Source organism: Mus caroli, unplaced genomic scaffold (genome assembly GCF_978045245.1).
Source record: "Mus caroli unplaced genomic scaffold, Mus_caroli_1 scaffold_6, whole genome shotgun sequence".
Classification (NCBI taxonomy): domain Eukaryota; kingdom Metazoa; phylum Chordata; class Mammalia; order Rodentia; family Muridae; genus Mus; species Mus caroli.
In genome coordinates this window covers 105,210,179-105,221,640 of record NW_028227261.1, presented here as the reverse complement: position 1 = coordinate 105,221,640, position 11,462 = coordinate 105,210,179, and the positions used below count along the sequence as shown (strand labels likewise).

At 42.8% G+C, this 11,462-nt stretch overlaps 1 long non-coding RNA gene across 1 annotated transcript; it reads left to right on the top strand.

Annotated features, from left to right (window-relative positions):
* The first annotated feature begins 5,192 nt into the window (after positions 1 to 5,192).
* Positions 5,193 to 10,581, top strand: LOC147004319 (uncharacterized). Its single transcript, XR_015047246.1, has 3 exons — positions 5,193 to 5,729; positions 7,099 to 7,182; positions 9,801 to 10,581. It is a non-coding gene; the product is annotated as an uncharacterized LOC147004319 (long non-coding RNA).
* The last annotated feature ends 881 nt before the right edge of the window (positions 10,582 to 11,462 follow it).

Here is an 11,462-nt window from a genome sequence, read left to right as displayed (position 1 = left end):
GATGAAACCTACTTGGTCAGGATGGATGATTGTTTTGATGTGTTCTTGGATTCGGTTAGCAAGAACTTTATTGAGGATTTTTGCATCAATATTCATAAGGGATATTGGTCTGAAGTTTTCTATCTTTGTTGGGTCTTTTTGTGGTTTAGGTATCAGAGTAATTGTGGCTTCATAGAATGAGTTGGGTAGAGTACCTTCTGTTTCTATTTTGTGGAATAGTTTGTGAAGAACTGGGATTAGATCTTCTTTGAAGGTCTGATAGAACTCTGCACTAAACCCATCTGGTCCTGGGCTTTTTTTAGTTGGGAGACTATTAATGACTGCTTCTATTTCTTTGGGGGATATAGGGCTGTTTAGATCATTAACCTGATCTTGATTCAACTTTGGTACCTGGTATCTGTCTAGGAACTTCTCCATTTCATCCAGGTTCTCCAGTTTTGTTGAGTATAGCCTTTGGTAGAAGGATCTGATGGTGTTTTGGATGTCTTCAGGATCTGTTGTTATGTCTCCTTTTTCATTTCTGATTTTGTTAATTAGGATGCTTTCCCTGTGCCCTCTAGTGAGTCTGGCTAAGGGTTTATCTATCTTGTTGATTTTCTCAAAGAACCAGCTCCTTGATTGGTTGATTCTTTGAATAGTTTTTCTTGTTTCCACTTGGTTGATTTCACCCCTGAGTTTGATTATTTCCTGCCGTCTACTCCTCTTGGGTGAATTTGCTTCCTTTTGTTCTAGTGCTTTTAGGTGTGTTGTCAAGCTGCTAATGTGTGCTCTCTCTAGTTTCCTTTTGGAGGCACTCAGAGCTATGAGTTTTCCTCTTAGAAATGCTTTCATTGCGTCCCATAAGTTTGGGTATGTTGTGGCTTCATTTTCATTGAACTCTAAAAAGTCCTTAATTTCTTTCTTTATTCCTTCCTTGACCAAGGTATCATTGAGAAGAGTGTTGTTCAGTTTCCACGTGAAGGTTGGCTTTCTATTATTTATTTTGTTATTGAAGATCAGCCTTAGGCCATGGTGATCTGATAGGATGCATGGGACAATTTCAATATTTTTATATCTGTTGAGGCCTGCTTTGTGACCAATTATGTGGTCAATTTTGGAGAAGGTACCATGAGGTGCTGAGAAGAAGGTATATCCTTTTGTTTTAGGATAGAATGTTCTGTAGATATCTGCCAGATCCATTTGATTCATAATTTCTCTTAGTTTCACTGTGTCCCTGTTTAGTTTCTGTTTCCATGATCTGTCCATTGGTGAAAGTGGTGTGTTGAAGTCTCCCACTATTATTGTATGAGGTGCAATGTGTGCTTTGAGCTTTACTAAAGTTTCTTTAATGAATGTGGCTGCCTTTGTATTTGGAGCATAGATATTCAGGATTGATAGTTCCTCTTGGAGGATTTTACCTTTGATGAGTATGAAGTGTCCCTCCCTGTCTTTTTTAATGACTTTGGGTTGGAAGTCAATCTTATCAGATATTAGAATGGCTACTCCAGCTTGTTTCTTCATGCCATTTGCTTGGAAAATTGTTTTCCAGCCTTTCATTCTGAGGTAGTGTCTATCCTTTTCTCTGAGATGAGTTTCCTGTAAGCAGCAAAATGTTGGGTCTTGTTTGTGTAGCCAGTTTGTTAGTCTATGTCTTTTTATCGGGGAGTTGAGTCCATTGATATTAAGAGATATTAAGGAAAAGTAATTGTTGTTTCCTGTTATTTTTGTTGTTAAAGTTGGCATTTTGTTCTTGTGGCTGTCTTCTTTTAGGTTTGTTGAGGGACTACCTTCTTGTTGTTTCTAGGGCGTGGTTCCTGTCCTTGTATTGGTTTTTTTCTGTTATTATCCTTTGAAGGGCTGGATTCGTGGAGAGATAATGTGTGAATTTGGTTTTGTCGTGGAATACTTTGGTTTCTCCATCTATGTTAATTGAGAGTTTGGCTGGGTATAGTAGCCTGGGCTGGAATTTGTGTTCTTTTAGTGTCTGTATAACATCCGTCCAGGATCTTCTGGCTTTCATAGTCTCTGGTGAAAAATCTGGTGTAATTCTGATAGGCTTGCCTTTATATGTTACTTGGCCTTTTTCTCTTACTGCTTTTAGTATTCTATCTTTATTTAGAGCATTTGTTGTTCTGATTATTATGTGTCGGGAGGTATTTCTTTTCTGGTCCATTCTATTTGGAGTTCTGTAGGCTTCTTGTATGTTCATGGGCATCTCTTTCTTTAGATTTGGGAAGTTTTCTTCTATAATTTTGTTGAAGATGTTTGCTGGTCCTTTGAGTTGAAAATCTTCATTCTCATCCACTCCTATTATCCGTAGGTTTGGTCTTCTCATTGCGTCCTGTATTTCTTGGATGTTTTGAGTTAGGATCTTTTTGCATTTTACATTTTCCTTGATTGTTGTGCCGATGTTCTCTATGGAATCTTCTGCACCTGAGATTCTCTCTTCCATCTCTTGTATTCTGTTGCTGATGCTCGTATCTATGGTTCCAGATTTCTTTCCTAGGGTTTCTATCTCCAGTGTTGCCTCATTTTGGGTTTTCTTTATTGTGTCTACTTCTCTTTTTAGGTCTAGTATGGTTTTGTTCATTTCCATCATCTGTTTGGATGTGTTTTCCTGTTTTTCTGTAAGGACTTCTACCTGTTTGATTATGTTATCGTGTTTTTCTTTAAGGATTTGTAACTCTTTAGCAGTGTTCTCCTGCAATTCTTTAAGGGATTTTTGTGCTTTCTCTTTATTGTCTTCTGCCTGTTTAGCAGTGTTCTCCTGCATTTCTTTAAGTGTGTTATTAAAGTCCTTCTTGAAGTTCTCTATCATCATCAGGAGATATGCTTTTAAATCCGTGTCTAGCTTTTCCGGTGTGTTGGGGTGCCCTGGACTGGGCGAAGTGGGGGTGCTGGGTTCTGATGATGGTGAGTGGTCTTGGTTTCTGTTAGTAAGATTATTACGTTTACCTTTCGCCATCTGGTAATCTCTGGGGTTAGTTGTTATCGTTGTCACTGTTTAAAGATTGGAGCAGAAGCTGTGTTCCACTCACCAGCAGTCTCTAAATCCTGCGGCGGGGGTCGTGGGTAGCTGACGGTACCCCGGTGCTGGTCCAGCCGGAAGAGGCCTGTGGTCCTACACAGGCCGTTTTTCTGCTTCCCTAACTAATGCAGTCTCTGGTCCCGCGTGCAATTGGATTGGAGCAGAAGCTGTGTTCCACTCTCCAGAAGTCTTAAGATCCAGCAGTCCCAAAATCCTGCGGCGGGGGTCGTGGGTAGCTGGCGGGTGTCAGGCAACCCTGTGCTCCCGCTACCCCGGCGCTGATCCGGCCGGATGAGGCCTGAGGCCCTACTCAGGCCGGTTTCTGCTTCCCTAACTAATGCAGTCTCAGGTCCCACGCAATTGGCTTGGAGCAGAAGCTGTGTTCCACTCACCAGCAGTCCCAAAATCCTGCGGCGGGGGTCGTGGGTAGCTGGCGGGTGTCAGGCAACCCTGCGCTCCCGCTACCCCGGCGCTGATCCGGCCGGATGAGGGCTGAGCGCTGCTGGAAGTTTACATAAGGACATCTAAAAAGGAAGCCTTTGCTCTTTGCCTGTTTACCCTTGCCTTGATAGCACATCCATTCCTTCACTGATATTAGGACATACTTCTTCAGGATTCTAGCATATACTAATGACCAGATGAGACTCACATAAATAATAAATAAATATAGAAAGATAAAGAAAGATATACAGTGAATGGTTGGCTGGGGTGGTTCCTTCACCCCCCCACACACACACATACACATACATATAGAGGTGGGGCAGACAGATATGAATAAATGTGAATTATCAGCTACTAGAGAGATGTACAGAGGATAAGAATCTGTATGTCTCATTACAATCTCCCAGAATCTGAAGAGTTACAATCATGTAGGGATGAAGAATGCCATCAGAAATGGAATCTGTATCTCTACCTTTGTCAAACTTATCTGTAAGAATTTTTCCGGTGAGTCCCTGATAATTAGGCACAGCCCTGCAAGCTGTAGAATTCCTTCCTGCATTAGCATCAGCCACTAGGCTCTTCCTAGGTTTCACTTGTCAACTAGTTTATCCAAGCAGGAGAAACTGATTATAGTTCTTCTTTTTTTAACCTATTCTTATTCTATTGATGGTTGATTATGTTCTCAGATTGCATAGTCATCATGTTTCCATTTCATGATGTATTTTCACAGAGTGTAATTCTGATGTATCTTAATCCAATCCTAAAAAGAAAATCATCTTTTAAATGAAACACAAATAGTGCAGTTTAGTTAGTATTCCAGACTAGGAGTTTTTGTCTACCATATTCTAGAAAAGTGCTAAAAAGAGGGAGAGCCATTGTTAGAGATTGGGACCACATGCAAGAGAGGGTAGTAGTTTGTGGTAGTCTTCTGTGTCCCTCAAAAGCATCTTAGTGAGCACGGGTCCCCAGTAACATCTGTACTGATAGCACATGTGGGAACTTCAGAGCTCTCCAACATCATGGAAGGAACAAAAGGAGTGTTTATCCTGGTGAGGTACTGAGTATCAAAACCTAGAGAAAAAATTCTGATATTTATTTTCAATTTAGGAGTTGTGATTTTTAATGTATTTCCAATCAACACAGAGCAAACCGCTTTGATTACAAACCAACCCATATTTCCTTTCCCACTTGAAGCTGCTTTTCCAGAAGGAAAGGACAGGGACACAATCTCAGTTGCCCTAAGACCAAAGCCTCAAATGCTCTTGATAATGCATTTTTCACTGGGTTACAGAGTAAGCAGTGCAAACCCTGCTCCCTGTCCAACATCCCTGCTCTGGCTACATATTAACTTACATGGTATGGGACCTAGCACCATGGTTTTCTTCCTTCCTTTCTACTTTGCTTTAGGAAGTTTTTAGTTTTTAAATACGTGTTATAAATACACTATGTATTACAATCTATGTGTGTATACCTATAGTGTATATGTGTACATGCACACTGGCACACGCACATGCAACATATACTCCATATAAGGATCAGAGGACAATGACCTAAAGTTCTCAGGCTTGGTAATGCAATATCCAAAATGAATTCAAGACCACCCAGTACCTTCCCCCTTCGAAAAAGACTTTCCAAACTGTACTAGTAAAGAAAGATGAGATATTGTAACTTGTGAGTTGTTTAGGAGCCCACTGCCCGAGCCTGGGACTGAGAACAAAGCAGAACAGCCCCCAGGCATGCCAGGGCAAGGCTGTTGTTAAGGCATTCCTAAGAACATCTTGACTGTAAAGATGAAAAGGTATGCAAGGACCAGCAGGGCTATATTATCTGAGTCAACACCACCTGGCCGGAACCTCCCCTCTGTCTACTGCCCCTTGACGCTGGGTAAAGTCATACATCAACTGGTTGCTATGTGAACAAAGATAAGCCTCCAGCCCACAGGAACAAAGTCCTGATCTTTGTAATCTGTCTGTTAATGTTTGAATGAGCCAATAGTGTGTCGCTATGCTGAATTCCACATCCCTAAGCCCCTTACCCCATAAAATCCCCTAGCTTTCAAGCCTCATGGCCGACATCAGTTATCTCCTGTGTGGGAAGCATGTCGGCCCGGAGCTCCGTAATTAAACGTCCTCATGTAATTACAGCAAGAGATGGTCCTTCGTGATTTTTTGGGTGCACGCTGAATCGGGAATGGGGTGGGGGTTTCCCCACTAGATCTAACATTTTGGAGGTCCCACCAAGATCTGTGTGACACCCAGGAACCCCGAAGGACCCCCTGGAGGTACGTTTGTTTGTGTGAGTCTTGTTATGTTGTCTGTTGTCTAAGTGTCTAAGTGTGGCACCGTTGAATTTGTGTCTTGGTTTTTCAGTTCTGAGATTGTGGGTTTGAGTCCCACCTGTGTTAGCAGTTCTGGTATTCTGTATTCTGGCAGCTGCCACTGTGGGCCATAAGGACCCTAGTGGCTGTGGGAGGAGGATGGTCTATGGCCCCACAGGCTGCACCCTGGAAGATGTTCCAAGGGAGACCCTGGAGAGAGTGCCCAGGGTACAGAACAGTCAGGAGGACCTGGCTGTTGCCTGGCAGAGTGAAGGAATGAGAGTGTTCTCTCTGCCAGAGCGGGAGTGGACGTGGAATCCCACCCCATCAGGAAGGGAGTCGATGTGGAATCCGACCCCGTCAGGAAATAGCATTTGGCTGATTGTACAAGTATAGGCGTGGACAAGTGTGCTTAGAGATACTGGTGTCTTTTCTTTCTCTTTTGCTATCTTGTTTTTGTTTGTGGTTTTTGTCATGAGACATAGGCACTGTACATCGGAGGTAAAGTGGAATCCCTCCCTGTCTGTATGTCTGTATGTCTGTGTGTCTGTCTGTCTTGTTCATTTGTGTGTCCTCCATTGGACCACCTTCTGATTCTATTTTGTTTTTGTTTTGTGTGGTTTCAAGTCTGGTTTTGGTCCCAAGGAGTTGGCTGATTATCTTGGTTTGGTTTTAGGCCGGTCTCAGGTTCAGGGGGCCTTCCCATGGAGAGAGGTCCATTTGAGTTGGTTGTAGTGACAGTGAGCTTCTCTGGAAATTGTGTATAAGACTCCCTGTATTGGTCTTGCTTATGTTTGTCATTTCTGTGGTACTGTGATTCTATGGTGGTTGCCTGAAAACGGTTTCTGTGTGTGTCTCGTGTGTCTCTTTGTGTTCGGACTTGGACTAGCGACTGACGACTGTTTTTGAGTTATGCCCTCTGGAATAAGCCCAAGAATCCTGTCAGATCCCTATGCTGACCACTTCTTTTCAGATCCTCAGCTGCCCTGCCTCCCACTCCAACTCCAGGGAGCAGCCAGCGGGTCACAATGGTCCTACCCATGGACCTGAAGCCTAGGGAAAAATTAGCTCGGAAAACCCGGAGCAAGAGAGGGGTGGTCCCTGAGAAGTCAGTGGCCCTAGATGTCGTGGCTGCTGAAGAAAAAAAAAAAGAGGAGGCTGTAGGAGTGGCTGGCCAAGAGAGCCACGGGTTCCCTGGCTGCTTCTCATTCCCCTGTCCCTTGCATTCCTTCTCTTGTTAATAGAAAAACTGCTTTCACTTTAAGATAAGTGCCAGTGCAGCCAGCTGTAAGAGCTGCACTCCCTTCTCTGCTCTGAAGTTTTCTCTTCTCAGGTGGCCCCGCCCTGAGCTGTTTGCTGTGAGTCTGTTCCAAGCTCCAGGAGGGAGGCATCTGCCCACTTGGGGCTTCTGTCCAAGGTAAGGAGCACCTGCGAGTCTAATTGCCAGGCTCTGATGAGGGTCTCGTCTCTGTGGGACTAGAAAGTGCCCCAACAATCTGACCGAGGTAATAGGAAGTTACAGAAGTTAAGAGAAGGACAGGGTAAGTCGGTAAGAAAGTTAGCGTAAGTCAATAAGAAAGTACAGAGGAAGAGAAACAAAAGAAGAATAGAGATCTGCAAAGAAGAGCTGAGAGCAAAGCTTCAGCAGACTCGGAAGAGATAGGTTAACAGTGAGGCGAGGTAAAAATAGAGATAAAGGAAATTAGAGAGGTCTGAAATGAGAGAGATACTCTAAATGAGAGATATTTAGAAGAGGAACCAGTAAAATGAGGCTGACAAAGACAGAGACCAGAGTCAGAATCAGAGATGTGCTGTGAGACAGAAAGATAAACCAGGGTAGAGGCAAACTATGAGAGAAGATAAGTGACAGAATATAAATGTGATAATTAGATAACATCCAAAGGAAGCAAAGACAAGGAGGAGAAACAAATATATATATATATATATATATATATATATATATATAGAGAGAGAGAGAGAGAGAGAGAGAGAGAGAGAACATTATATGAGATCTCCATTACAGTTAGGAAACAGGAGCAAAGAGAGGTAAATGACAAAGACTAAAACGCAAAGTGGCACATGCTAATAATGCTAGCACTTAGAAATGATCTGTAAGAAATAGGAAGCCAGAAAATTAAAAAAAGATAAGAGAAATGAAATGCTGGCCACAAAAGTCAGGGAAAGTAGAAAACTTAGTACCTGGCAACAAAAGAAAGCTTTTGGCTAAAGATCAAAGTGTTTACTGTTAAGAAAAAGAGCACTGGGTGAGAGACTGCCCTAACAAAAAGAAGAGGAACCCCCCTCATGACCAAACCCTTCACCTGTTCATGGCTAAAAGTAAAGAGATAGCAAAAGGGGTGCTAACACAGAAGCTGAGTCCTTAGAAGAGACCGGTGGCCTACCTGTTGAAGCAGCTAGAAAAGAGACTGTGTTTCATATTCCCCCACCAACCAGTGCAAAACAAGCTAGAAAAGTTCCTGGGCACTGCGGACCTTTGCAGACTGTGGATTTCAGGTTTTGCTAAATTAAAGAGATAAACAGCCCTTCGTATAAAAAATAAAGAACAACCTTGGATGGCCTTAGATGCTATTGAGACTGCCCTAATGTTGTCCCCAACTTTGGGACTCCTAGATGTGACTGAGAACAAAGGTATTGCCAAAGAGTTTCTTACTCAGAGATTGGGACCCTGGAAAAGACCTGTGGCATACTTGTAAAAACTAGACCTGGTGACTGTAAGATGGCTTGCTTGTCTGCACATAGTGGCTTCTGGTCAAGGATGCAGATAAAGTGACTCTGAGACAAAACTTGGCACATGCCCTAAAAAGTGTGGTTCAACCCCCCTGACCGATGGCTGACTAACGCTCTTGAAAACATTATCCAACTGTTCCCCTGACTGATGGACACATTATCAGAGCCTTTTGTTGACTGAACGAGTGACCTTCGCTCCCCCTGCTAACCTGCTGAGACTTCACCTACTCATCACTGCTCTGACATTCTGGCAGAAGGAACTGATACTCGAAATGATCTGAAGGATCAGATCAGCCTTGGCCTGAGAGTTTAAGCTGGTACACGGATGGCAGTAGCCTCACAGTTGAAGGAACAGCAGTGCAGCGGTGGACAGAAAGCAAGTGATCTAGGCCAGCAGCCTCCCTGAAGGGACTTCAGCCCAGAAAGCTAAACTTGTGGCTTTGATACAAGCTCTATAAATGGCAAAAGAAAAGTCTACACTGACAGCAGGTATGCTTTTGCCACTGTACGGAGCAATATACAGACAAAGAGGGCTGTTGACATCTGCAGAGAAAGACCTAAGATGCTGTGGTCAAAAGAAACCAGATGGCAGATCTAACCGCCAAACAGGCATCCCAAAGTGCAATGATCCTGACAGTCTGAAGACTATCAAGTTATAGACAAATTAAGACTGGTAAAAGAAACCCTGTATAAAATAGTAAAAACTGAAAAAAACAAAAAAACAAAAAACAAAAAAACTAGTCCTCCCTTGGGAAGACAGACCTGACATCAACTGGGAAATAGACTTTACTGAAAAAAATATGTGTATGAATACCTTCTGGTTTTTGTGAACGTTCTCAAAATAAATAGAAGGTTTTTTCCCTGTAAAAATGAGACTGCTCAGATAGTCATCAAGAAGATTATTAAAAGAAAATTTTTCCAAGGTTTGGAGTGCCAAAAGCAATAGTGTCAGATAATGGCCCTGCCTTTGTTGCCCAGGTAAGTCAGGGTGTGGCCAAGTATTTAAAGGTCAAATAAAAATTACATTGTGTGTACAGACCTCAGAGCTCAGGACAGATAGAAAAAGTAAATAGAACTCTAAAACAGACCTTGACAGAATTAATCGTAGAGACTGGCACAGACTTGGTGCTCCTTCCCCATGCCCTATTTGAAACTAGAAATACTCCCTCTTGATTCAGTTTTACTCTTTTTGAGATCCTTTATGGGACTCCCATGCCCATCACTGTCTTAAAATGATGTGTTTAAACCTATGTTGTTGTAATAATGATCTGTATGCTAAATTAAAAGGCTTGCAGGTGGTGCAGAAAGAAGTCTGGTCACAACTGGCTACAGCAAACGAGCCGGGTACCCCAAGGACATCTCACCAGCTCCAGCCACAGATCTGATGTATGTGCACCTACATCATGCCCAGACCCTCAAGCCTCGCTAAAAGGGTTCCTCCCTAGTTCTATTTACTAATCCTTCTTATTCTGTTTTTGTTCCCATGTTAAAGATAGAGTAAATGCAGTATTCTCCACATAGGGATATAGACTTCTTAAATTCTAAGATTAGAATTACTTAGTAGAAGAAGAGGGGAATGAAGGAAGATGAAATATTGTAACTTGTGAGTTGTTTAGAAGCTCACTGCCCGGGCCTAGGACTGAGAACAAAGCAGAACAGCGCCCAGGCATGCCAGGGCAAGGCTGTTGTTAAGGCATTCCTAAGAACATCTTGACTGTAAAGATGAAAAGGTATGCAAGGACCAGCAGGGCTATATTATCTGAGTCAACACCACCTGGCCGGAACCTCCCCTCTGTCTACTGCCCCTTGACGCTGGGTAAAGTCATACATCAACTGGTTGCTATGTGAACAAAGATAAGCCTCCAGCCCACAGGAACAAAGTCCTGATCTTTGTAATCTGTCTGTTAATGTTTGAATGAGCCAATAGTGTGTCGCTATGCTGAATTCCACACCCCTAAGCCCCTTACCCCATAAAATCCCCTAGCTTTCAAGCCTCGTGGCCGACATCAGTTATCTCCTGTGTGGGATGCATGTCGGCCCGGAGCTCTGTAATTAAACGTCCTCATGTAATTACAGCAAGAGATGGTCCTTCGTGATTTTTTTGGGTGCACGCTGAATCAGGAATGGGGTGGGGGTTTCCCCACTAGATCTAACACTAGCAGGCCAAGTGCAGAGCCAGATAAGGAAGCTGGCTGACTAAACAAATGTAAAAACATAGTTTTAGCGGTCAAAATGACTGAGCCTATAAGCTGCCAAAACAATATTAGCTGTTCTCAGAGAAATAACCATAACAAAATTAGCAATTCTCCTGCCAACTGCCCCACATTGAATTCTTTTTTGTTTTGTTTTGTTTTTGTTTTTCTTTTTGTTTTTGTTTTTTTTTGTTCTTTTAATTTTATTTTATTTTAATTAGGTATTTTCTTCATTTACATTTCCAATGCTACCCCAAAAGTCCCCCATGCCCCCCCAGTCCCCTTCCCCCCTCCCACTCCCACTTCTTGACCCTGGCGTTCTCCTGTACTGAGGCATATAAAGTTTGCAAGACCAATGGATTCTGACAAAGACCACAAACCACCCTGACCTTGTTGCGAGAATTCCCCTAATGTTAATAGCTATGACATTAATAACTGATCCATAAGTTCAAAATGTATTACTGCTTTGCTGACCAAATCATAATAACCCCACATGGGGGCAAGAAAAGTAAGTCACTAGGCCAAAGGGTTACTTAGTCACTATACAAACCAACCAATGCCTGAAAGGGTTACTTACTACACCAATGAGAACCCTGTTGTTCAAATCTGCCCCTTACAAAGGTATAAAAAGTGTGTTCTTTCTTTGTTCTGGGTCTCTCCTCTGGACTGCGTGTTGAGAGGGGAGTGCCCAGCATGTTGGATCAATAAAAATCCTCATGCATTTTGCAGCACTGGTGGCAGTGTCTGTGGTCCTAGT